Below are 27,881 nucleotides of genomic sequence, written 5' to 3' on the forward strand. Positions count from 1 at the left end.
CTGCTTGGCCTCCGACCGCAAGGCACTACAGAGGGTAGTGCGTACGGCCCAGTACATCACTGGGGCCAAGCTTCCTGCCATCCAGGAACTCTACACCAGGCAGTGCCCTAAAAATTGTCAAAGACTCCAACCACCCTAGTCATAGACTGTTCTCTGTTCTACCGGAGCACCAAGTCTAGGTCCAAGAGGCTTCTAAACAGCTTCTACCCCCAAGCCATAGAAGTGCATAATACATTTTGTAAACTAATTTCCTTATTACCCTTTGTAAATGTTTTAAAGGAATTATATAACCCTTTCTGTATATAAGTGTGTGTGTGAGTGATTCAACTCAGTTTGTACAGTAATAATTTGACATAGCATGTTTGCATTGCCCCCCCCCCCCCCCCCTTTACACCGCTGCTACTCTCTGTTGTTAACATCTATGCATAGTCACTTTAATAACTCTACCTACATGTACATATTACCTCAACTAACCGGTGCCCCCACACATTGACTCTGTACCGGTACCCCCTGTGTATAGTCTTGCTATTGCTATTTTACTGCTGCTCGTTAATTACTTGTTACTTTTATTTCTTATTCTTACTCATATTTTTTCATTTTTAAACTGCATTGTTGGTTAGGGGCTCTTAAGTAAGCATTTCACTGTAAGGTCTACACTATTGTCTTCACTATTATTCTACAATGTAAAAAATAGTAAAAATTTTGAAAACCCTTCAATGAGTAGGTGTGTCCAAACTTTTGACTGGTACTGTGTATATATGGCACTGGTGCATAATGTTCTGCTCAGACTCCGATCTTTCATCCCATGTAGAAAGAGACTTGTGTTCTCTGTAAACAGCATTTGGCTTATGCAGCTATTGATAGGACTCATCACGCACTCCTCACAGCAAGGCTTTCTCTTTGAACTCTGATCCTTGACAGTTGCACTAGAAGCTCTGCTCTGTGTACGATTGCTCTGCTCTGTGTATGATTGCTTTTGCCTGCTCTAGCTTATACTCTCCCTGCACTTTCCTGACCACTGGTCAGAGGCACTCGTCTCGCTCACAAAGATTGTACATTTTTGAAGACAGAAATAAATAATACACCAATTTTTGCTTGACAGCATGTTCTCTCTGCCTCTGTCATATTGCTTCTCTAGTCCAAGTTCACTTCACAAATGGCACCCTTTTCCCTTGACCAAAGTAGTCAACTACAGGGAATAGGGTGCCATTTTGTACTGGCCCCACATCTCCAGCACCAATGCACACTGAACACATCTTAACCAATTTCTACAGTGTTTATTGACTTCTACCAGCAACACATGCTGAGTTGTTCTGTTGTGTGCAGGTTTCACAGTGGAGTTTCTCAACCTCTGGACCATAGACTGGCTTACCCCTCTCGTGAAGTCACGTTAACACTATTGATCCATTCTCACTTCTCTAAAAGTTTGGCCTTTTGTTGCCAGCATACTTCAGTGGATTCGATTTCCCAGTGATGTCCCAGCTAACAATTCTAGGGGGAGAGAGACTTTTCCTTGGACTGCTGCTGGCCTGTGTTACCATGGCACTGACCAGTAAGGTAGGGTCACGTACAGGTCACGGGGGGAGGGCACTCCGTCAGGGATGATATTTTGTTTTGTTGTGTTGATCAGTCTACATGCGATTGTGACTGCATATTTTTGTGTGGTTATATCAGTTCAGATGTGTCTTTTGAGCACAGTTTTGGGTGCGCAGAGAGCACAAAATAGAAATAATCAAGATCACCTCAAATCTTATGGGTTAGATTGAGCTAGACTGTGTTAGACTGAGACAAGTGTTGTAAAATTGGCGTGGAAATGAACACCAGGGACACCTGAAGTCAATATTAAATGAATCATTCTTTATTATCGACAAGCTGGAGAGGTTCCAACAAACTTAATGCACCATAGTACACGTCGGTCGGGAGCTCCACTGGGGCAGTCCCGTTAGTTCTCTTATATACTGCTTACCAGTGGTGGAAAAAGTACCCAATTGTCATCCTTGAGTAAAAGTAAAGATAACTTAACACTTTCACACATACCATAACACGGGTGTGATCTTTCTACAGTGGTCCCTGAAGCGTACGATCACACCCGTGTGATTATAATGCTTATTTAGAATGCTTGTTTAGAACGGCCAGTTTCAATTGACGCAACAATCAGCATTTGAGCTGGCCACACTTTTTTCAGAAACTATTTACACAAACACAGTCCTTATAAAGTTATGTCCAGAATGTAAGCAGTTTATTTTTAGATGCAATGTTCAGATATTAACAGAAGTATCTATAGCATAACACAATGATCCAAACCCGAAAAATGTAGGCTACATTTGTCCTAGCGCTAACTGAGAAAAGATGGACGCGTAACACAAGCAGTCATATTTTCTAACACTCGGCTGACATAAACTACAATATGAATTAGCTAATAGCAATTACTATTTATAATTAATCACATCATGGGTGAGCTCACCATTGATGGAAATAATTGAGTAAAACACTTTCTAGAAATTGAAAGTAATCCGATGAAGATTAGTTTCAGCCCGTAGCCATGCTTTTTTTCCTCACAGAAACCAAAGATAATAAGAGAAGACAAGATGAGTTTGGTTTGTTTATAGTATCCATGTTGAAGGGGTGTGTTGTCTACCATAGTTCACATCCCACCATTCACTTCCTGAAGTTCTCAAAAAATGAGTGAACCCTTACATTTTAGTCATTTAGCAGACGCTCTTATTCAGAGCGACTTACAGTAGTGAATGCATACATTTCATAAATGTTTTCCCCCGTACTGGTCCCCCATGGGAATCAAACCCACAACCCTGGCGTTGCAAACACCATGCTCTACCAACTGAGCCACACGGGACTACCAGTACCTCATTTTGTTATAGCATCTTTGGTCTGACAGACAACAACATGAAACCCAGAATGCATTGTATGTCAACAAATATGGCTCCACACATAGCTGGAATTAGCTTAGCTCATCATAATCAGTACAAACTTAAAAAAAGTATTTTACACACATACTATGTGCCCATTACAATCGGAATGCATGATTTATCACCGAAACTTGAAAAACATGTGAATAAAACAGTAAATATAACAATAATTACCACACAAAAAAATTCTGATAGTGATTTATTGATACAAATGGCACGTGCAGGCAGTCAATCATGTAACCTCTCACTTCCACTCTGAGCCATTCAGTGTTGTTGTTTATGTATGTAGCTAGTGAGCTAAGCTGTAGCATTAGCAATGTCTTTCAAAAGGAGAAAACTCACAAATGTGGAAATTATGGAGATTTAAAGAAAATCTGACAATGAGTCTGAAAGTCAGGAATCAGATTCTGACAGCGACAGTGAGGAGCTGCCTCCCAGCCATTGAGAACCCTGAGTCTGAGGACCCCTTGTCCACTGACAAAGTCCCAGTTCCATTTGAAGATGCTGGTGGTGATGGAGGCAGACAGACAGTGGATGAAGTACAGGAGTTCTTTGGTAGCTGGAAGGCTGCCAGCCATTTCACCCCTCCTGGACCTGCTGTTTGCTTTGATGATTCCCAGTCTGGAGTGCAACGCCCCTTGCCATTTCCATCTGAGGCAGAGTGCTTCAAGTTGTTTCTGACAGAGGAGCTGGTGGGAGACATAGTAGAGACCAATCGCTATGCCTTGGAGCTACAGGAGAACAGAGATCCAGGAGTGAGGGGGACAACCACAATTAGTGAAATGTATACCTTCCTGGTGACAGTCCTTCTCATGGGGAGAGTAAAGAACTCCCTAAGAGAATACTGGAGCACAGATCCTATGTTTGCAACTCCCTTCTTTGCCACCCTCTTTTCCCAAGACTGCTTCCTAGTTCTGCTGCGATGACTGCATTTCATCAACAATGTTACTGCCATCCTAAATGACCCGTTATACAAAATAAGAAATGTCAACAGCTGGCATTAAAGTGGCATGACAAACGAGACATCCATGTCCTCTCCACTGTCCATACAGCAACCATGTCGACCACAGGGAAGGTGGACCACCAGACAGGAGAGAGAAAAATCAAACCAGACTGTGTGCTTGACTATAACCTCAAAATGGGGCAGTGAATAAGGCGGACATGATAAACAGCTTTGTGGAATGCACTCAGAAAACAACCAAGTGGTAAAACAAGATATTTTTCAATTTTTCCAGGGTAGCTTCAAAATACAACAATCCAATACTTCTCTGACGCAATTAGCATTGTTTTACAGAGCTAATAGAAGAATGGAGCTAGCTACATAAGCACGATTGAGTATAACACCATAAAGGTTATGAAATGAGTAACGTTACCTTGCGTGTCCACGGTTATAAGGAATATACACAAACATATTATGCTCCATACACACAGTATATTAGACACGGTATAACAGGACATATAGAAGCTATTATAACGTAATAAGGCACTTACCTTGATAGAAATGCAGTCTGGATTTGAACCTAGGTGTCTGTAGTGACGCCTCTAGCACTGAGACGCTGTGCCTTACACAGCTGCACCACTTGGGAGTCATAAGGCCAGGGTAGCTTCAAAATACAACACATTCTAATACTTCTCTGACGCAATTAGCATTGTTTTCCAGAGCTAATAGAAGAATGGAGCTAGCTACCTGAGCATTGAGTATAAAACCATAAAGGTTACGAAATGAGTAACGTTACCTCACGTGTCCGCGGTTATAAGGAATATACACAAAAATATTATGCTACAGTAGAAACGACATAACACGACATGCAGAAACTATTGCAAGGTAATAAGGCACTTACTTTGATAGAAACGCACACATTTCCAAAGTTATTATTGGTAACGAAAACAACTATGACTGCGATGCAGACAATAGATGGAAAATGTGAACACCTGTGTGCAGGACAGGAGATGAGCAAATGTCTGCAGACTTGAACTGCACAAACAATTTGGAAGTGTTTGAGGAATTTTGTCCAGGTCAGAAATGTCTTAAAAAATGAATTGGTCCGCAAAGTAAAAATGACTTATTTTATGTGAATGAATGAGGCGGAACACACCTCAATTCAAACTGTTCTTAGAAAATAAAAAACTTGTTCTAAAATGATTTGAAATTGACAAATTGAAAACAGCCTATAAATAAAAACAGGCAATGCGGATTAAATGTACTGTTGCGTAACAATCACATTCTGGAGTGGAGAGAACGTTCTAACATCACGTGCATAAAAAAACTCACGCTGGGGCGACTGTTAGAGATATCTGGAACTCACGCATGAAAGGGTTTTAATAGAAAATGACTCTAGTAAGTCATTTACAACATTAGCAATGTCTACACTGTATTTCTGATCAATTTGATGTTGTTTGAATGGACAAAAAATGCACTTTTCTTATAAAAACAAGGACATTTCTAAGTGACCCCAAACTTTTGAACGGTAGTGTATATTTACTTATTTTCAACAAAAAAGATTGTTACATTTTCAAACCGTCCATTTATTTCTTCCAACGGGGCTATACATTTGGTTGATGTTTTTTTCTTGCCTGAGTAGCCTCGTTTCAGTGCCAAAAATTACATTAAACCATCTAGAGTTAAGCGAAATAACAACACAATGTCAAATGTATTTATTTATTTATTTTATTTCACCTTTATTTAACCAGGTAGGCAAGTTGAGAACAAGTTCTCATTTACAATTGCGACCTGGCCAAGATAAAGCAAAGCAGTTCGACACATACAACAACACAGAGTTACACATGGAGTAAAACAAACATAGGGTCAATAATACAGTAGAAAAATTTGTCTATATACAATGTGAGCAAATGAGGTGAGACCTCTTACATCTAGACGTTCCGCTAGCGGAACACCTGCTCCAATATCCAATGATAGGCGTGGCGCGAATTACAAATTCCTCAAAAATACAAAAACTTCAATTTTTCAAACATATGACTATTTCACAACATTTTAAAGATAAGACTCTCCTTTATCTAACCACACTGTCCGATTTCAAAAATGCTTTACAGCGAAAGCAAAACATTAGATTATGTCAGCAGAGTACCAAGCCAGAAATAATCAGACACCCATTTTTCAAGCTAGCATATAATGTCACAAAAACCCAGAAGACAGCTAAATGCAGCACTAACCTTTGATTATCTTCATCAGATGACACACCTAGGACATTATGTTATACAATACATGCATGTTTTGTTCAATCAAGTTCATATTTATATCAAAAAACAGCTTTTTACATTAGCATGTGACGTTCAGAACTAGCATACCCCCGCAAACTTCCGGGGAATTTGCTAACAATTTACTAAATTACTCACGATAAACGTTCACAAAAAGCATAACAATTATTTTAAGAATTATAGATACATAACTCCTCTATTCACTCGATATGTCCGATTTTAAAATAGCTTTTTGGTGAAAGCACATTTTGCAATATTCTCAGTACATAGCCCAGGCATCACGGGCTAGCTATTTAGACACCCGGCAAGTTTAGCACTCACCAATATCAGATTTACTATTATAAAAGTTTGATTACCTTTTGTTGTCTTCGTCAGAATGCACTCCCAGGACTGCTACTTCAATAACAAATGTTGGATTGGTCCAAAATAATCCATCGTTATATCCGAATAGCGGCGTTTTGTTCGTGCGTCCCAGACACTATCCGAATGGTAAAGAAGGGTCGTGCGCATGGCGCAATTCGTGACAAAAAAAATCTAAATATTCCATTACCGTACTTCGAAGCATGTCAACCGCTGTTTAAAATCCATTTTTAAGCCATTTTTCTCGTAAAAAAGCGATAATATTCCGACCGGGAATGTCCATTTAGCTAAACAGAGGAATGAAAACAAACCTTTCGGTCGACGCGGGCACGAGCCTGAGTCTCACAGTACTGTAACCAGCCACTACCCAAACGCGCTACTTTGTTTCAGCCAGAGCCTGCAAAGCCACGATTCCGCTTTTTGCCGCCTTCTGAGAACCTATGGCAGCCGTAGGAAGTGTCACGGGACAGCTAAGATCCTCACTCTTCAATAAACAGAGACAAGAAGAACGACACCTTGTCAGACAGGCCACTTCCTGCATGAAATGTTCTCAGGTTTTTGCCTGCCATATGAGTTCTGTTATACTCACAGACACCATTCAAACAGTTTTAGAAACTTCAGGGTGTTTTCTATCCAAAGCCAATAATTATATGCATATTCTAGTTACTGGGCAGGAGTAGTAACCAGATTAAATTGGGTACGTTTTTTATCCAGCCGTGAAAATACTGCCCCCTAGCCATAACAGGATAAGGGAGGTAAAGACAAAAAAGGCCATGGTGGCAAAGTAAATACAATATAGCAAGTAAAACACTGGAATGGTAGATTTGTAGTGGAATAAAGTGCAAAGTAGAAATAGAAATAATGGGGTGCAAAGGAGCAAAATAAATACAGTAGGGGAAGAGGTAGTGGTTTGGGCAATATTATAGATAGGCTATGTACAGGTGCAGTGATCTGTGAGCTGCTCTGACAGCTGGTGCTTAAAGCTAGTGAGGGAGATAAGTGTTTCCAGTTTCAGAGATTTTTGTAGTTCGTTCCAGTCATTGGCAGCGGAGAACTGGAAGGAGAGACGGCCAAAGGAAGAATTGGCTTTGGGGGTGACCAGAGAGATATACCTGCTGGAGCGCGTGCTACAGGTGGGTGCTGTATTGGTGACCAGTGACCATAAGGGGGGACTTTACCTAGCAGGGTCTTGTAGATGACCTGGAGCCAATGGGTTTGGCGACGAGTATGAAGCGAGGGCCAGCCAACGAGAGCGTACATGGGGCTTTGGTGACTAAATGGATGGCACTGTGATAGACTGCATCCAGTTTATTGAGTAGGGTATTGGAGGCTATTTTGTAAACGACATCGCTGAAGTCGAGGATCAGTAGGATGGTCAGTTTTACGAGGGTATGTTTGGCAGCATGAGTGAAGGATGCTTTGTTGCAAAATAGGAAGCCAATTCTAGATTTAACTTTAGATACAAGTAGGCTAGTCAAATAATTAACATCCAATCACATTAACTGTTACTCTCTTGTGGGAATTCCACTAACGGTCCATGTGTAACCGAACGTAGCTGCTGCTCATGTTGGTATCTGTACTGAAGGCGCAAAAGCCATGACAGGGAGACATACTGGAGTGGTAAAGCGCATGCAAGCAGTTGCGCCGGACACCACTTGGGTACACTGCAGCATTCACCGATAGGCTTTTGCTGCCAAGTGAATGCCTGACAGCTTGAAAGACGTTTTGGACACTACAGTGAAAATGGTTAACTTTGTTAAAGCAAGGCCCCTGAACTCTCATATATTTTTTGCAGCATGCAATGATATGGGCAGCGACCACGTAACGCTTTTACAACATTCAGAAATGTGCTGGTTTTCAAGGGGCAAGTATTGACACTTTTTTTGTTTTTGAGAAAGTAGCTTAAAGTTTTCTTTATTGACCAAAATGTTCACTTGTCTGACTGACATGATGACGAGTTTCTCACACGACTGGCCTATTTGGGTGATGTTTTTTCTCGCCTGAATGATCTGAATCTAGGATTACAGGGACTCTCCACAACTATATTCAATGTGCGAGACAAAATAGAGGCTATGATTAAGAAATTGGAGCTCTTCTCTGTCTGCATTAACAAGGACAAGACACAGGTCTTTCCATCATTGTTTGTTTTTTTTGTGTGCAAATGAACCCCAGCTTACGGACAATGTCAAATGTGATATTGCGAAACACCTGAGTAAGTTGGGTGCGCAATTACGCAGGTACTTTCCCGAAACAGATGACACAAACAACTGGATTCGTTATCCCTTTCATGCCCTGCCTCCAGTCCACTTACCGATATCTGAACAAGAGAGCCTTATCAAAATTGTAACAAGCGGTTCTGTGAAAATTTTATTTAATCAGAAGCCACTGACAGATTTCTGGAATGGGCTGCACTCAGAGTATCCTGCCTTGGCAAATCACGCTGTTATGACACTGATGCCCTTTGTAAGCACGTACCTATGTGAGAGTGGATTCTCGGCCCTCACTAGCATGAAAACTAAATACAGGCACAGACTGTGTGTGGATAATTATTTAACCTCTCCACGGTTCACACTATTCAACAGCCAGTGAAAAATCAGAGCGCCAAATTCAAAACCACAAAATGTCATAATTCAAAGTTCTCAAACAAAGGACTATTTTACACCATTTTAAAGGTACACGTCTCCTTAATGTAACCACATTGTCTGATTTCAAAAAGGCTTTATGGCGAAAGCATAAAGTTAGATTATGTTAGGACAGTTCCAACACAAGAAAAAGCACACAGCCATTTTCCTAGCAAGGACAGGCATCACAAAAACCAGAAAACCAGCTAAAATTATGCACTAACCTTTGACGATCTTCATCAGATGACACACCTAGGACATCATGTTACACAATACATGCATTTTTTGTTCGATAAAGTTCATATTTATATCCATAAACCCCATTTTACATTGGCGCGTGATGTTCCGAAAATATTTTGCCTCCAATACTGCCGGTGAAGCAGCACAACAATTTACAGAAATACTCACCATAAATGTTGATAAAATATTAAACTGTTATTCAAAGAATTATAGATGAACATCTCCTTTATGCAAACGCTGTGACATATTTAAAAAAAGCTTCACAAGGAAAGCACACTTTGCAATAACATGAGTACTGCACTCAGAAAAATACACCAGGCAATACAGATACCCACCATTTTGGAGTCATCTAAAATCATAAATAGCATTAGAAATATTCACTTACCTTTGATGATCTTCATCAGAAGGCACTTCCAGGGATCCCAGGTCCACAATAAATGTTGCTTTGTTCGATAAAGTCCATAATTTATGTCCAAATAGCTCCTTGTTGTTAGCACGTTCAGTTAGCTACTCCAAGTGTAGGAAGCGCACGGATAATGTCACAACGAAAAGTAAAAAAAGTTCTAGTTACGTTCGTTCAAACATGTCAAACGTTGTATAGCATCAAACTTTAAGGCCTTTATCACTTAGAACTTCAATAATATTCCAACCGGACGATTGCAACGTTTTGGAACACCGCTAACTCTCACGTGATCGTGCGCCAATGAACGCCAGTACCTTCCTGAGTCAACAACTTCCAACTTCCTCTGTTCGCTCTCTGTTCATCATAGACGCCTCAAACAACTTTCTAAAGACTGTTGACATCTAGGGGAAGGCTTAGGAAGTGCAAATGAACCCTAAGTCACTGTGTGTTTGATAGGCAATGACTTGAAAGGACTACAAGCACCAGAATTCTCACTTCCTGGTTAGATTTTTCTCAGGTTTTTGCCTGCCATATGAGTTCTGTTATACTCACAGACATCATTCAAACAGTTTTAGAAACTTCAGAGTGTTTTCTATCCAAATCTACTAATAATATGTATATTCTAGTTCCTGGGCCCGAGTAGTAGGCCGTTTAATTTGGGTACATTTTTCATCCGGCCGTGAAAATACTGCCCCCTACCCTAGAGAGGTTTAAGACTGAGATTCTCTCCAATACAACCCAACATTGCAGAGTTATGTGCATCCTTTCAAGCACACCCTTCTCATTAACCTGTGGTGAGTTATTAACAATTTTAAATTAACAAATAAGGTTTAATATGTAAAATGGTTAAATAGAGAGCAAAATGATTGATTATTGTGTCCTGGTCCTATAAGAGTCGGGTTGTGACAAAACTCACACTCATTCTTATGTTTAATAAATGTATCGTATAGTGTGTGTGTGTGGCAGGCTTACAATGATGGCAAAAAACAAAATTTGAAAATGTTCTGACCCTGGTGCTAGAAAGGGAACGCAGCTGGAGGTTGAATGTTTGAAGGGGTACGGGACTATACAATGTTTGGGAACCACTGCCCTGAACTTCTTATCAGCCCCAAACAGACAGAGTGCACCATGTCTCCTAGCTAGACAAACAGCAACATGTTATCATATCACGTTTAGGGTGAAAGACCGACTGGTCAAAGCTTTTTGTTCCTTTGAGTGTCAAATCAAATCAAAATAAAATAAAATGTTATTAGTCACATGCCCATGGGAGCCGTAGGAAGTGTCACGTAACAGCAGAGATCCTCTGTAATGGATAGAGATAATCAAGAAGGGCAAGAAATTGTCAGACAGGGCACTTCCTGCATGGAATCTTCTCAGGTTTTGGCCTGCCAAATGAGTTCTGTTATACTCACAGACACCATTCAAGCAGTTTTAGAAACGTTGGAGTGTTTTCTATCCAAAGCTAATAATTATATGCATATTCTAGTTTCTGGGCAGGAGTAATAATCAGATTAAATCGGGTATGTTTTTTATCCGGCTGTGAAAATACTGCCCCCTAGCCATAAAAGGTTAAAGCATCTTTGACATTTTTTATTTTGCAGAACTTACTCTGAAACATATGCACTGTGTTTCCATTGTCAACTTCTGTCTGCAAATGCATTAATAAAGGTTTAATTGATTTACTTAAATAAGATATTGTCTGATTGCTGATTTCATCAACAAGCCAATGATTGACAAGGAACAAGGAACCTACCCCAACATTAGTTACTCCACAATATTAAACTAATTGACAGAGTGAAATGAGGGAAGCCTGTACAGAATACAAATATTCAAAAACAAGCGTCCTGTTTGCATTAAGGCACTAAAGTAATACTGCAGAAAATGTGGCAAAGCAATTCACTTTTTGTCCTTAATACAAAGTGTTATGTTTGGGGCAAATCCAAAACAACACATTACTTAGTACCACTCTCCATATTTTCAAGCATAGTGTTGGCTGCACCATGTTATGGATGTGCTTGTAATCATAAAGGACTGGGGAGTTTTTAGGATAAAAATAAATGTAATGGAGCTAAGCACTGGCAAAATTCCACCAGACACTGGGAGCGTCACAACGACACTAGTCACGTGACTGAGCGCTAGTGCTAGCTTGCCAAAACAAACAACCCAAACAAAGTGACTATACAGCTTAATGAGTGGAGTTACAAATGGACTATACAGCTTAATGAGTGGAGTTACATACGGACCATCCAGCTTAATGAGTGGAGTTACATACGGAACATACAGCTTAATGAGTGGAGTTACAAATTAACTATACAGCTTAATGAGTGGAGTTACATACGGAACATACAGCTTAATGAGTGGAGTTACAAACGGACTATACAGCTTAATGAGTGGAGTTACAAATGGATTATACAGCTTAATGAGTGGAGTTACAAATGGACTATACAGCCTAATGAGTGGAGTTACAAATGGACTACACAGCTTAATGAGTGGAGTTACATACGGACTATACAGCTTAATGAGTGGAGTTACAAACGGACTATACAGCTTAATGAGTGGAGTTACTAACGGAACATACAGCTTAATGAGTGGAGTTACAAACGGACTATACAGCTTAATGAGTGGAGTTACTAACGGAACATACAGCTTAATGAGTGGAGTTACTAACGGACTATACAGCTTGATGAGTGGAGTTACTAACGGACTATACAGCTTAATGAGTGGAGTTACAAACGGACTATACAGCTTAATGAGTGGAGTTACTAACGGACTATACAGCTTAATGAGTGGAGTTACAAACGGACTATACAGCTTAATGAGTGGAGTTACAAACGGTCTGTACAGCTTAATGAGTGGAGTTACAAACGGACTATACAGCTTAATGAGTGGAGTTACAAACGGACTATACAGCTTAATGAGTGGAGTTACAAACGGAGTATACAGCTTAATGAGTGGAGTTACAAACAGACTATACAGCTTAATGAGTGGAGTTACAAACGGTCTGTACAGCTTAATGAGTGGAGTTACAAACGGACTATACAGCTTAATGAGTGGAGTTACAAACGGACTATACAGCTTAATGAGTGGAGTTACAAACGGACTATACAGCTTAATGAGTGGAGTTACAAATGGACTATACAGCTTAATGAGTGGAGTTACAAATGGACTATACAGCTTAATGAGTGGAGTTACAAACGGACTATACAGCTTAATGAGTGGAGTTACAAACGGAATATACAGCTTAATGAGTGGAGTTACAAACGGTCTGTACAGCTTAATGAGTGGAGTTACAAACGGAGTATACAGCTTAATGAGTGGAGTTACAAACGAACTATGCTAAACAAATGAAATGTCTTACCTGTGATGATCTGTTTTCCACATACATAGCTACTTATATTTCAATATCGAGACCCACAATTTCCCACTCTCCCAGACCGAAAAGCCTGAAGCCACACAGGGCTCTCCTCACAGGTTCTACTTCCCTATGTGAGAGCATTGGAAACTGCAGACCTGGATTTTTGACCAGGTTTGATGTATATTGTACAACACAGCAGCTTTTCAAATCAAATCAAATTGTATTGGTCACATACACATGGTTAGCAGATGTTAATGCAAGTGTAGTGAAATGCTTGTGCTTCTAGTTCCGACAGTGCAGTAATATCTAATAGGTAATCTAACGGTTCCACAAAAACTACCTTATACACACCAACGTAAAGGGATGGAATGGGAATATGTACGTATAATATATGGATGAGCGATGGCCGAGCGGCATAGGCAAGATGCAATAGATGGTATAAAATACAGTATATACATATGAGATGAGTAATGTAAGATATGTAAACATTATTAAAGTGCCATTATTTAAAGTGACTAGTGATCCAATTATTAAAGTGGCCAATGATTTGAGTCTGTATGTAGACAGCAGCCTCTCTGTGTTAGTGATGGCTATTTAACAGTCTGATGGCCTTGAGCTAGAAGCTGTTTTTCAGTCTCTCGATCCCAGCTTTGATGCACCTGTACTGACCTCGCCTTCTGGATGGTAGCGTGGTGAACAGGCAGTGGCTCGGGTGGTTGTTGTCCTTGATTATCTTTTTGACCTTCCTGTGACATCGGGTGCTGTAGGTGTCCTGGAAGGCAGGTAGTTTGCCCACGGTGACGCGTTGTGCAGACCGCACCACCCAAATGCACCACCTTGCGGTTGAGGGTGGTGCATTTGCCGTACCAGGCGGTGATACAGCCCGACAGGATGCTCTCAATTGTGCATCTGTAAAAGTTTTAGGTGACAAGCCAAATTTCTTCAGCCTCCTGAGGTTGAAGAGACACTGTTGCACCTTCTTGACCACACTGTCTGTGTGGGTGGACCATTTCAGTCTGTCCATGATGTGTACGCAGAAGAACTTAAAACTTTCCACCTTCTCCACTATTGTCCTGTCGCTGTGGATGGGGGGGGGGTGCTCCCTCTGCTGTTTCCTGAAGTCCACGATCATCTCCCTTGTTTTGTTGATGTTGAGTGAGAGTTTGTTTTCCTGACACCACACTCCAAGTGCCCTCACCTCATCCCTGTAGGCCGTCTTGTCATTGTTGGTAATCAAGCCCTCTAGTGCTGCGCCGTCTGCAAACTTGATGATTGAGTTGGAGGCGTACATGGCCACGCTGTCATGGGTGAACAGGGAGTACAGGAGGGGGCTGAGCATACACCCTTATGGGGCCCCAGTGTTGAGGATCAGCGAAGTGAAGATGTTGTTTCCTACCTTCACCACCTCGGGGGCGGCCCGTCAGAAAGTTCAGGACCCAATTGCACAGGGTGGGATTCGGACCCAGGGCCTCAAGCTTAATGATGAGCGACCATCTGGCGACCATCTCTGTTGGCACCATCTTTCCATCAGCATGGTTTTTGATTTCTGTATAATAAAACATCTACAGAGAAGTTACCACTTTTTCAATGGGGATTAATGGAGAAGATGGAGTGTTTTCCCCCAAGGTGGGCGTGGTCTAGGGGAATTCCTTCTTATGACATGAATATCGACTGGGAGTATATAAGGTCAAGATGGAGGTAAAGTCAAAGACAACACAGGGTAGCAGTGAAAAGGAAGAACGACACAGACAAAAAGACTCATGCCTTTTATTGATTATGATAATAATACTATATATAATAACAAGATCACATGTGCCCCATTAGATATGGTATCAAGTAAGTAAGCAATTAAGTTCAGAATGTACAGTATATGCCAGGTCACAACCAAAACAATGATGTCACTACTGAAACGCCTGTTATTTTGCCCAAATAAAACTCACTTTAGTTATGATCAACAACTGTTGAATGGGTCAGGCTTTATAAAACATCCATAGCTTCAGGAATTAGACACATCTTTCTGCTGTTGCGATATCAATTGATCTCCAAGCCTCATGCAACCGCAACATAGCAACATTATTTTTGCTATGCTGTAATAAAGGCTTTCAACTTGATTTCCTTAGAAAAGGCTCTCTAGGATTCATAAACATTTGTTTTGTGTTGTTTATATTGTTTGAACGTTTGAATCTAATACCTGTTTGGCACACGCAGCGCTCACTCCTCTTCCTCCTTCTTCTTTGTGTAATTGTGGTTATTATTATTATTATTGCTCTAATTATTATTCTCATTATAATAAGAAGTATTGCTATTATCATTATTAGACTTAGTAGGCTAGTAGCCTTGTATAATCTATCCACCATCGAGCTGTGAGAGCACGTCCTGTTATAGCTGTCACTCAGACCTACTTCAATGCATCTCAATCAATCATTAATTAATGTCATCCAACACCATACGAGCCAATTCATGCCTTTAAAAACAATAAAGCATTTAATTTTGATATTGAAATAACAAAGACAGTTTGAATAATTCGAGGTGATAAAACATAGAATTTCTCCTATATGTGGAAGCTAGGTGAATTGCAACAGCATTAGGCTGCATTGAAACAAATCTCCCACCTCCCCCGTGTACCATTACCTCGTAACATGGCAGAGACTCGCGCTTGAGCCTTTTACTTTCGGTTTTGGTCCACCAGCTTCAAACAGCTGTAAAAATGGTATTTCTTGTTATTGAAAATATATTTCACAGCGGTTAAGATGGTACAATCCCTACACAAGTCAGTGCTTGTTCTCTCACATAAACTGAAATTGCATGAACAGCATGTAGGAAGCGTTTGTACATTCACTTTGCCCAAACAGTAGACAGTTACAGTCACAGACCCTTCTAGATAACTTGAAATGTCTAACCAGGTCTTGTGTCTGGAAGTAGCCTAGGCTAGCTAGCAAGATAGCCAATTAGCTTCAGCCAGCCGGCACACCATGGCAAAATTGGTTAGACTTTGGATAGCCTATCTGTGGGGCTAGTTAAAGACCGTCAATAAATTACACAATGTAAATGGGACAATATTTTCATGTTGCACACCTTTTAGTTTTCTCATTAAAGGCTTTTAATATTTGTAAATTAATTTCTACAATTTATAGTTGGTTTGAGGTTTTCAAGTAATTCAAATTTGGAGCTATTGATATTTTTAAATATTATCCCATGTAACATTGTGTAAATTACTTATGGTCCCTAACTAGCCCCATAGGGATATCCAAAGTCATATCAAATGTACCACTGGCATTAAAATCAGGAATTTATTATTACTTGGGTGCTGCCAGGTGTGGGCAAGTGGGTAGGAAAAGGAAAACTGTGGTATATCCTTAATTTTTTTTCCTAATCATCAAGACTGACTTTATAACCAAAATTATCCTATTGACACTTTGTAGTCAATTTTGACACGAGAATCAAAGTTCCTGACTCGATGCCACATAGTCCGTTTTCAACCAGATACGTTTTTTTTCTTCAATTCTTTAAATCACGTGTCAAACTCATTCCACAAAGGGCTGAGTCTGCGGGTTTTCGCTCCACCCTCGTACTTGATAGACGAATTAAGGTCAGTAATTAGTGAGGAAATCCCCTCACCTGGTTGTCTATGTCTTAAATGAAAGGAAAAAACAAAAACCCGCAGACACTCGACCCTCCGTGGAATGAGTTTGACACCCCTGCTTTAAGTAATTGCTCAAAAGGCCCATGTTTTGAATGTTTCATTCTGAAATAACTGCATCAAGCCTATGCCTGATTAGGAAGACATTAGGATCAGTTATGGGTCAACATTAAATAGTTTACAAGGTCCAGCAAGGCACATCCGCAGGTCAGTCACAGGGTGTATTTTGTTAGGATGTATCGGCGATGCAGATGCCATTGGAATATGGGCTTCTCCTGAGACTGAGATGCACTGTCTGTCATGGTCTCGTGGATCATCATTCTCCCTAATGAACTCCAGCCTTTTCTTATCGCAATTTAAAACATTTCAATCATCAGACAAATAAGTTTCATCATGGCCACAAATTTCTCTGGCCCAGCCAATGATGGAATACACTAGTGGCTACAGCTGCTGCTGATAGAGCAGTAGTAAAAGGTGCACAGACACGCAGGCCTTTTTTCAAGCCCAGCCCGGTATAAGTCTTTTTTATTTTATTTTAGAAAAAGGCTCCGTTATCTTCACAAGGTGAGCTATTGAAAGGCAATGAAAACAGGGGTGTCAATAACTTTGACCCCCTACCATTTGTAGAAAAAAAAGTGTTGTTAAACAAAATCTCTTTCTCCGAGCAATTGTATAAAATATAGTATTGAATAATATAATAAAACACAAACATGTAGCATACAACATAGCTCAGTATTTCCATTATTTATTTTATATAGTCATTTTTGTCAATAATTACGTACCCCAATGTATGTTTTAGCAACTCTATTTAATTAATACTGTTGTGTGTGTGTTTCAGGGTGCAGTCAAGCGGTAAGGTGAAAGAGAAGGTGAAGATAGAGGCCCTGGATCTTTGTCTGAAGTATGGCTTTGTGACTCCTCTCATCTCCATGGTGGTCACCAAGCCCCAGGGAGAAGCCTCACAGGTGGCCCACAAGCCCAAGAAGGGGGAGAACCCCACCATGAGCCACCACCACGGAGTCCCCGGTGAGAAAAACTACCATCATCATCATCACACACACACACCACAGTTACACACAAACGTGTGTGCGTGCGCACACACACAAACACACACACTGTCTACAATAGTGAATGACAATTACTGAATGGCGTGAGTCAATGGAGTACATTATAACCTACATTATAACCAATATTGAACTTTAAATATGTTTTTTGTTTACCAGGGCACTCTGCAATGCCAGCACAAGAGTATGATGGAAAGACAAATTAATTGTATCATTCCAAAATGCCATGTATCCATTTTCAGAAATGTCCGGGAGACTGAAAAACAACATCTATCTCAAGGCCATCAGACTCTTAAACAGCCATCACTAGCACATTAAAGGCTGCTGCCCATAGAAATCACTGGCCTCTTTAAGGAATAGAACACTAGTCACTTTAATAATGTTTACATATCTGCAATTACACATCTCATATGTATATACTGTATTCTATACTATTCTACTGTATCTTAGTCAATAATGTTTACATATCTGGCATTACTCATCTCATATGTATATACTGTATGCTAGTATACTGTATCTTAGTCCATTCTGCTCTGACATCACTCATCCATATATGTACAGTTGAAGTCGGAAGTTTACATACACCTTAGCCAAATACATTTAAACTCAGTTTTTCACAATTCCTGACATTTAATCCTAGTAAAACTTCCCTGTCTTAGGTCAGTTAGGATCACCACTTTATTTTAAGAATGTGAAATGTCAGAATAATAGTAGAGAGAATTATTTATTTCAGCTTTTATTTCTTTCATCACATTCCCAGTGGGTCAGAAGTTTACATACACTCAATTAGTATTTGGTAGCATTGCCTTTAAATTGTTTAACTTGGGTCAAACATTAAGGGTAGCCTTCCACAAGCTTCCCACAATAAGTTAGGTGAATTTTGGCCCATTCCTCCTGACAGAGCTGGTGTAACTGAGTCAGGTTTGTAGGCCTCCTTGCTTGCACACACTTTTTCAGTTCTGCCCACAAATGTTCTATGGGATTGAGGTCAGGGCTTTGTGATGGCCACTCCAATACCTTGACTTTGTTGTCCTTAAGTCATTTTGCGACAACTTTGGAAGTATGCTTGGGGTCATCGTTCATTTGGAAGACCCATTTGCGACCAAGCTTTAACTTCCTGACTGATGTCCTGAGATGTTGCTTCAATATATCCACATAATTTTTCTGCCTCATGATGCCATCTATTTTGTGAAGTGCACCAGGCCCTCCTGCAGCAAAGCACCCCCACAACATGATGCTGCCACCCCCGTGCTTCTTGGTTGGGATGGTGTTCTTCGGCTTGCAAGCCTCCCCCTTTTTCCTCCAAACATAGCAATGGTCATTATGGCCAAACAGTTCTATTTTTGTTTCATCAGACCAGAGGACATTTCTCCAAAAAGTACAATCTTTGTCACCATGTGCAGTTGCAAACCGTAGTCTGGCTTTTTTATGGCGGTTTTGGAGCAGTGGCTTCTTCCTTGCTGAGCGGCGTTTCAGGTTATGTTGATATAGGATTCGTTTTACTGTGGATATGGATACTTTTGTACCTGTTTCCTCCAGCATCTTCACAAGATCCTATGCTGTCGTTCTGGGATTGATTTGCACTTTTCCTACCAAAGTACGTTCATCTCTAGGAGACAGAATGCGTCTCCTTCTTGAGCGGTATGACGGCTGCGTGGTCCCATGGTGTTTATACTTGCGTACTATTGTTTGTACAGATGAACGTGGTACCTTCAGGCGTTTGGAAATTTCTCCCAAGGATGAACCAGACTTGTGGAGGTCTACAATTGATTTTCTGAGGTCTTGGCTGATCTCACCATGATGTCAAGCAAAGAGGCACTGAGTTTGAAGGTAGGCCTTGAAATACATCCACAGGTATACCTCCAATTGACTCAAATGATGTCAATTAGCCTATCAGAAGCTTCTAAAGCCATGACATAATTTTCTGGAATTTTCCAAGCTGTTTAAAGGCACAGTCAACTTAGTGTATGTAAACTTCTGACCCACTGGAATTATGATGCAGTGAATTATAAGTGAAATAATCTGTCTGGAAACAATTGCTGGAAAAAGGACTTGTGTCATGCACAAGGTAGATGTCCTAACCGACTTGCCAAAACTATAGTTTGTTAACATGAAATTTGTGGAGTGGTTGAAAAACAAGTTTTAATGACTCCAACCTAAGTGTATGTAAACTTCCGACTTCAACTGTAAATGGAAACGGTGCGCCTGAGCTCAATTTCGAGTCTCATTGCAAAGGGCATGAATACTTATGTAAAGAAGCTATTTCAGTTTTTTAAGTTGAATACGTTTGTAAAAATTTCTAAAAAACGGTTTTCACTCTGTAATTATGGGGTATTGTGTGTAGATTGATGAGGGAAAAAATGTATTCAATCCATTTTAGAATAAGGCTGTAACGTAACAACATGGAAAAAGTAAAGGGGTCTGAATACTTTCTGAGTGCGCTGTATAGACATAGGTGAACATCTAGACATGACAACATATTTAAAACAGAGAAAGAGAAATACGTCATACAGTTAAAAAAAATTGATCGTGGCCCGGTTTCCCAAAAGTAATTTAAGGCTAAGTTCATCATTAGAGCCTTCGTAGCAGCATCGTTAAATTCCTGAGCTGTTTCTTAAAACCATTTTCATCAGTTTTGCACTTGAAAACGCTTGTAAGCCAACGCCTGCCTCAGACCACTTACATAACAGCTAAGTATGTAGTTAGATGCCAATCTCCCGAGGGACGCAGTAGTCTAAGGCACCGCATCTCAGTGCCAGAGGAGTCACTACAGACACTGGTTCGATCCTGGGCTGTATCACAACCGGCTGTGATTGGGAGTTCCATAGGGCGGTGCGTAATTTGCCCAGCGTTGTCCGGGTTAGGGGAGGGTTGGCCGTCATTTAAAATAAAATTTGTTCTTAACTGACTTGCCTAGTTAAATAAAGGAAAAAAATCTAACTTCAAATACAGTTTGATTTAATACTATTCTTTAACTTGTATTTTTGGTTGAGATGGAGATGTGAATCCAACATATACATTTTTAACGTGTAGACTCCCTTTAAAATCATCCAAAGCTTGTCTATTTTTTGTTGAATCCTGGGATAAATTTAAACAATAGCTGTTGATGACTTCTGTTACAACCTGGCTCAAGATTGTAACAGACAATGTGAAACCACACACTAAGTAAAGGAATAACAAAATGAATTTATTCCATAAATAAAGGAAACACTCACAACAATAATCACTTGAGGCATGAAGGTCAGTAAGTTAGCTGCCAAAGCCACAACGAAACAACCATAGTTATGCACTGAGAGAGGAATATCTTTCTAAATGGGGAAACAGTGGCTTTATGCCACAGCTGAGCTTTCACAGGTGTGCCCCATCAGCACTGACGACCCTCCCAGCTCCGCCCACCAATCTCCTGCAGGAAGTATGCACTGCAACACCCAGTAAAGAGATCAGGGAGGGGCCGTCACACTTTCAAAATGCTATATAGGCCTACAAAGCTCCTTTGCTCTCTTGAAACTACCCTTTGTAATGACTTCTCAACAATTAGACTCACAATAGCACGTTGGTTATGGTCAGTGACAAATATCAAGCCTAAGCAGGGCTTGGCTAAAACTGTGGATGGGAGACCAAAAGGATAGCTGTAGATCGATCAGCTCTACAGTATGAGGTGCGGCCCAGGCTATTGTTTTGTCTTCTAGTGGATTTTATGTTGAAGATCTGACTTTGTGCCAAAAGGTACAAATTCAACATATTTTATACAAGGTTTGTCTATGTTGAAATTTGGTTACCATGATGACATAATCAGGTGGTTGAAATTTTACCCTCAAAACAACAGTTCACGTTGACTTTTTTCAAATCCAATGTATTTTCTATGTAGATTCCACGTCACAACACATTGCCAAATTATTTTCAAACAGCATTGATTTACCTGTGGGATGTTCTCTTTGCCTCTGTATTGCTTATCTAATCCAAGTTTACACCCCAAATTTGCACCCTATTGCCTAAAGTACTACTTTAGACACTACTTTAGGCCCTACTTTATGCAATAGAGAATAGGGTGCCATTTGGGACGGGCCCCACATCTCCAGCACCAATGCACACTGAACACATTGTAACCGATCTCTGCAGTGTTTATTGACTCTACCAGCAACACATGCTGAGTTGTTCTGTTGTGTGCAGATTTCACAGTGGAGTTTCTCAACCTTTAGTCTGTGGACTGGCTTACCCCTATCTAACCCCATAAATGAGAAGGGTTACGGGAAACCCATCCCCTCATCTGAAGTCAGGTTAAACCTATTGATCAATTCTTACTTCTCTAAAAGTTTGAACTCTTGTTACGATCTTTCTTATTTAATATTAATATCCTATGGGACATAAGGCTACAATGAGCTCCTTCCACTGCTCTTTGTCCTAGGCCATGTGTTGTGCCTCGCCCAAGAAAGGTTCATCTTGGCCAGCTCATCCGTCACAGTTCTGCACCAGGTAGTTTTAGACCTACTGGGGTTTCTTTCCCAGGTGGAGTCTACCTTAGGGATATCTTTGGAATGCGATCCTGCACCTCATCTTTCCTGTAGAGTTTGTGGTTGGTGATTTTATTTAGCCAGAAAATGCAGCAAATTCTTCTAAGGCATCCATGATGGAATGTCTGAACCTTTGACGACATTCCAGCATTCAGACCCATACAACAGGATGGACGTCACATTGCTGTTGTGAAGGTGGACCATTGTTCAGGATTTACTATTTGGACTTTCAGATGGTACAGAGTTGGGAGATGGCACTCTGAGCTTTTCCCAATCTTGCCTTGATTCTTTTTGAGCTCTGCTGTACTTGCTGATGAGGCTGCCCAGGTATGTGAAGTCATCCACAAACTCAAATGGATCTAAATTCACTCAACCGAGACTGCTCTTCTATGTGTCACTGTCAAAGCTGACTCTCTCCCCTCTGTTATCATCCTCCTAAACCTATCTGCTGCTTTCGACATCAGATCCTCCTCTCCTTAGAGCTGGGCGTCTCAGGCTCTGCATGCTCCTATCAGGTGATGTGGAGAGGATCTGTGTCTGCACCATGTACTCTCACCATTGTGTTCTTGGCCCTCTCCTCTTCTCTCCACACACCTTGTCACTCTGCTTTGTCATATCCTTACATGGTCTTTCCTATCATTGCTATGAGGATGGCACTCAACTACTTTTCTCCTTCCCCGCCTTTCTGACACCCAGGTGGTGACACGCATCTCTGCGTGCCTGGCAGATATCTCCTTTTGGATGTCTGCCCAGCACCTCAACCTCAACAAAACATAGCTGCTCTTCCTCCCTGCTCAAAGACAACTCCAAGGTTGACAACTCCACTGTGTCGCCCTCCCAGAGTACAAAGAACCTTGGCGTGACCCTGGACAACACCCTGTTCTCTGCAAACAAAAGCAGTGACTCGTTCCTGTAGGTTCATGCTCTACAACATCCGGAGAGTACGACCCTAACTCACACAGGAAGTGGCGCAGGTCCTAGTCCAGTCCAGGCACTTGTCCTATCCTGTCTGGACTACTGCAATTCGCTGTTGGCTGGGCTCCCTGCTTGTGCCATGAAATCCCTGCAACTTATCCAGAAAGCTGTATCCCGCCTGGTTTTCAAACTATCCAAGTTCTCCATTGTCACCTCACACCCCCACACTCCACTGGCTTCCAGTCAAACTTCGCATCCACTACAAGACCATGGTGATTGCCTACGGAGCAGCGAGAGGAACTGCCCCTCACTACCTTAAGGCTATGCTCAAACCCTACACCCCAAACCAAGCACTCATTCTGCCACCTCTGGTCTCTTGGCCCTCCCACCCCTATGGGAGTGCAGCTCCAGCTCAGTCTTCTCTGGCCTGGCACCCCAATGGTGGAACCAACTTCCCCTGAAGCTAGGACATTCAATGAGAGTCCCTGCCTATCTTCTGAAAGCACCTGAAACCTTTCCTCTTCAAAGAGAATATCTCAAGTAATCCCCCTCACCTCAACCCCCCCCCTTCAAAAATGAATAATACAATTTTCCTTAAACACAATTGCACTTGAAACCCCTCGTCCCACCCCTCACAACACACACACTTTGAAGCTCGGACTTTGCTGATAGCTACTTTATTGAGGAAAAGTGTACTTACTATGCCTCTGACATGTGGGTTTCCTACCTAGCTATCTTAAGGTGAATGTACAAACTGTACGTCACTCTGGATAAGAGCCTCTTCTAAATGAAACATTTTTAAATGTGAACAACTGGTGCTGGGGGTGCTGGTGTTGATCTACATCACCTGAGTTAAGACCAGTCTGCCTAGCAAAGTTAAGACTGTTGTTTTTTTCCCCCCCTGTAGGTTGAAGTGGTTGGTGGAGAGAACGAGGTCATCTGCAAAGTCCAAGTCTTCCAGCTGGGTGAACAGGGCCCACTGGATGCCTCTGGGTTTATGGGATGTGGTTTGGGTTATGATTCAGTGGTAAGGAGGAAGAGGATAGGAGAGATGATGCACCTTTGTCTCAATGCAGAGATGGTATTACCTATGAAGACTCAGCATTCAAAGTGTTCAAATAATTGTCCTATGATTGTACTCTTAGAAAAGAATATGCTATCTAGAACCTAAAAGGGTTCTTCAGCTGTCTCCATAGGATAACCCATTTTAAGAACCCTTTTTGGTTCCAGGTAGAACCCTGTTGGTTCCCGTTGGAAACCTTTTTGGTTCCATGTAGAACATTTTCTACAGAGGGTTCTACATGGAACCAAAAAGGGTTCTCCTATAGGGAAAGCTGAATAACTCTTTTGAAACCCTTTTTTCTAAGAGTGTAATGATCTTCGATGGAAGCCCATAGGCGCTCACTGTTTTGCATAGGGTGTTCCTATGTACACTATTAAAAGCCTTTCTTGAAGTCAACAAAATTGATAAAAAGGGGTGTGTTCCATTGTTCTATAATGTTTCACAGTGCAAATCCTGGTCCATACATCCTCTTCCTTTCCAGAATCCTTCCTCTTACCTGAGTGTCATGTCAACAGCTGCTTCTATGCATTGAGGAAAACCTTGCTTGCTATGAATAGTAAGTTAATTCCTCGCCAGTTATCATAGTTCTTGAGAGTGCCTTTTTGGGGGAATTTTCACTGAGGCCTTTCGACCATATGGTGTCATTCTACCAGGTGTTTTTAATGAGGTCGGTCAGAACTTTAGTAGTTGTGATGTCTCCCTTCACTTCTTTAACCTTGGTTTTGTAGGCTACCTGGGCTTGTTCCTGAAGCCTTGGTGATCAGTAATCCTACTTTCAGTTGTTTCCTTTAATTTTCTATGGAACGCCATTTGGGTCTTTGTGTGTAAAGAAAAAAAGGTACACGTCAAATAACACTTTGGCGCGTCAAATACACTTTTTAATAACAAAATTATATTCTAGAATGTGTGAATTTGCATCCGCAAGCCAAGTGCCACCACTACAGTATAGAAGTATAGAAACAGCGGCCACGATGTGTTTACAATACTACGAATTTACGAAAGCGCCCAAATGTCCATTGAGAAAGCACAACGACTATACCATTTAGCTAAGAATGACGAGAATAATCAAGACCATAAACGTTAGGTAGTTAGATGTATAACTACTAACGTTAGGTAGCTAGCTAACATACCGGTACATACTGCTGTAATGATATGCTATGTAGTTCGTAAGGACAGCGTAGCTAACAAATTGTCAGCCAACATACCGTGCAAAGTAACTTATTTGAAAAGTTATTACTTTATTACATTGAGTAGCAAGCTACCCCTTGGTCATTAGGGCAAATCTGGTCTGTGATAGGAGGTTTTTTTTCACACCTAGCTCGGCTATTAGACTATTCTTTAGTAAAGGTTGAATAGTCTATTCAGCTATTAGCCCTCACCAACTTGCAAAAAATTGTTGTTCCCATCTCATTCCTTTCCTTCTTCCATGTGTCATCATTCTACTCCTGAGTAGCTCGCTTGTGGGCGTGCTGGCAGGATATGGCAGCATCTTCGGTTGTGCATCAAGAATTCTGAATACTGTAGCACGTTTGTATGAAGGTGTGGTTATTCACAGGCAAATTGTTATATGCTATGAAGGTACATTTGTGTCTTTTTGTCGATCAAAATTATTATATATTTTTTTTTTCATTCAAAAATAATTGTTTTGAAAGCAACTTTTTTCAGACACAAAGGAAGTCAAAGCAGGCACCTACAAAGATGGCATCTCAGGTGAGCAGCACTGGGCTTTATTGACATATCCTTAAAATGACATCTGCCGCTTTATTTTGAACGGTCATATCTCAGTTATTGTTTTCATATCCACAAAAAATAAGCAGTTTTCTTTACTTTCAGAGAGCGAGCTGACCAAGGGGTTGAAAATGTAGATATTGCCAGATGTTCACTGTCCGAGGAACAGGCCGTGGAAGCTTTATTGCTGGCAAAAGTGTCCATAACCAGAAGTAACTGTTCTGTGTTCTTTTTCTCCATTTCTGCCTGTATTGTTGTACATGGAACCTCTCACATGCATTCATTTAAAAAAAACTGCTAATTTTCAGTTTTACACCACATAAACACAGCCCTTTTCACTGGACTCTGTTGCTGCCAAGTCATGATTTACCTGGGGGTTAGCCTTGCAATAACCAAGTGATGAGACACATAGCCCTCTATATTTAAATGTTTCAGGTACACTCCGATAGGTGTCTGCATCACATACAATATCTTCTATTGACATTTTCTTCTATTGTTTGTCCTCATGTCTGTTTTTCAGCATAAAGTACTCTGTAGCCACTTAGTGTGGAGACCACACACACACAATAAGTCTCTCTTCTTCACTTCATCCCTCTCCCCCTTCTCCCTAAATCCTCTAGGTTATATCAGCTGTTTTGGTGAACCCCTCCCGCATCTGAACTGGCTGACACAGAGGGCACAGCATGATCATAGGTGAGATGTCACTTGGTCAGGTCAACAGGAAGTATTAATAAAGAGATGCTTACATTCAAATACAGACAGAGCTGTAGTAGTCCCAGAGTTAATGATCCAAGGTCAGTTTTGCATCTCAACTCCTGATTAAAGATGACTGACCGTGTTAGAATACAAAAACAATGCTTAGGCATGCTCTCTCGTCTGCAGGTATTTTTTTTGACGTGAGAGAGGAAGCCAGTCCCATCATCGCCACCTCACCCGCTCTTAGGATAACCTTCGGGCCAACTGGGGGCCCAAGGCTGGTTAGGAGACAACGCAATTGTGATGAACTGAGAGAATATTAGGGTAGCACTGTAATTCATGAATCATATGTTGTCTGCCGCTGTTCTTACCTCTTTCCCTTTCTGTCTTCTACACCTCTCTCCCCACCTCATCTTTCTTCCTCGTTTTATAATGCACACCATATGTGCATTGAAGTACAGATTGAACTTGTATTTATAATATTACAATTATCATAATTATAATGCATTTATAAAACCGGGATAATGAACTTCTTTCAATAAAGCGTTTCACATTCTCCACTGGTTGAAATGAAGTATCTCATTGAAATACTATCCTGTGTCCTCAGATTAATGCAGATGGAGTTAGATATGCATTGTTTTTTTTCTGAATATTTGAATTACAAATCAATCATATTTCTAGTCTATTCCATAGTTGCGTGTAATCATTGATGTCCCAGTAGCAGGAGTGGTAAACACTGTTGAAGTGTATAATCGTAATACATACATGCAGACACCGCATCATTCAAATAATGGAGTTTGATATGACTGAAAAAGAATGTCTCAGATTCATACCTGAACCACACCTTCATTTGCCAAGGAAGAGTACATGATCAGTGAATATATTCAATGTACAGGCTACAATGTGGGAATCTCATGCGTGGTAATAACTACAGTACGTGTGTATATATAGGACTTGCATCCTTGGCACAAAGTTATTATATTCTACTCTATCCATAGGCTTCATTAATGCCATTCAGACTTGAAGTTGATACAACTATAATAGCTGAGGTTCATAGGTTCTGAACTAATATTCATACCAAACGTTTTAGGGTTCATACACAGATTGGCTACATACTGTAGCTAGCTACACATCCATAGGCA

The 27,881-nt window shown here is 40.8% G+C and overlaps 1 long non-coding RNA gene across 1 annotated transcript; it reads left to right on the forward strand.

Annotated features, from left to right (window-relative positions):
* The first annotated feature begins 1,423 nt into the window (after positions 1 to 1,423).
* LOC106583379 (uncharacterized) lies at positions 1,424 to 26,710 on the forward strand. Its single transcript, XR_001323490.2, has 5 exons — positions 1,424 to 1,557; positions 17,601 to 17,788; positions 24,160 to 26,025; positions 26,149 to 26,255; positions 26,664 to 26,710. It is a non-coding gene; the product is annotated as an uncharacterized lncRNA (long non-coding RNA).
* The last annotated feature ends 1,171 nt before the right edge of the window (positions 26,711 to 27,881 follow it).

Source organism: Salmo salar, chromosome ssa22 (genome assembly GCF_905237065.1).
Source record: "Salmo salar chromosome ssa22, Ssal_v3.1, whole genome shotgun sequence".
Lineage (NCBI taxonomy): Eukaryota > Metazoa > Chordata > Actinopteri > Salmoniformes > Salmonidae > Salmo > Salmo salar.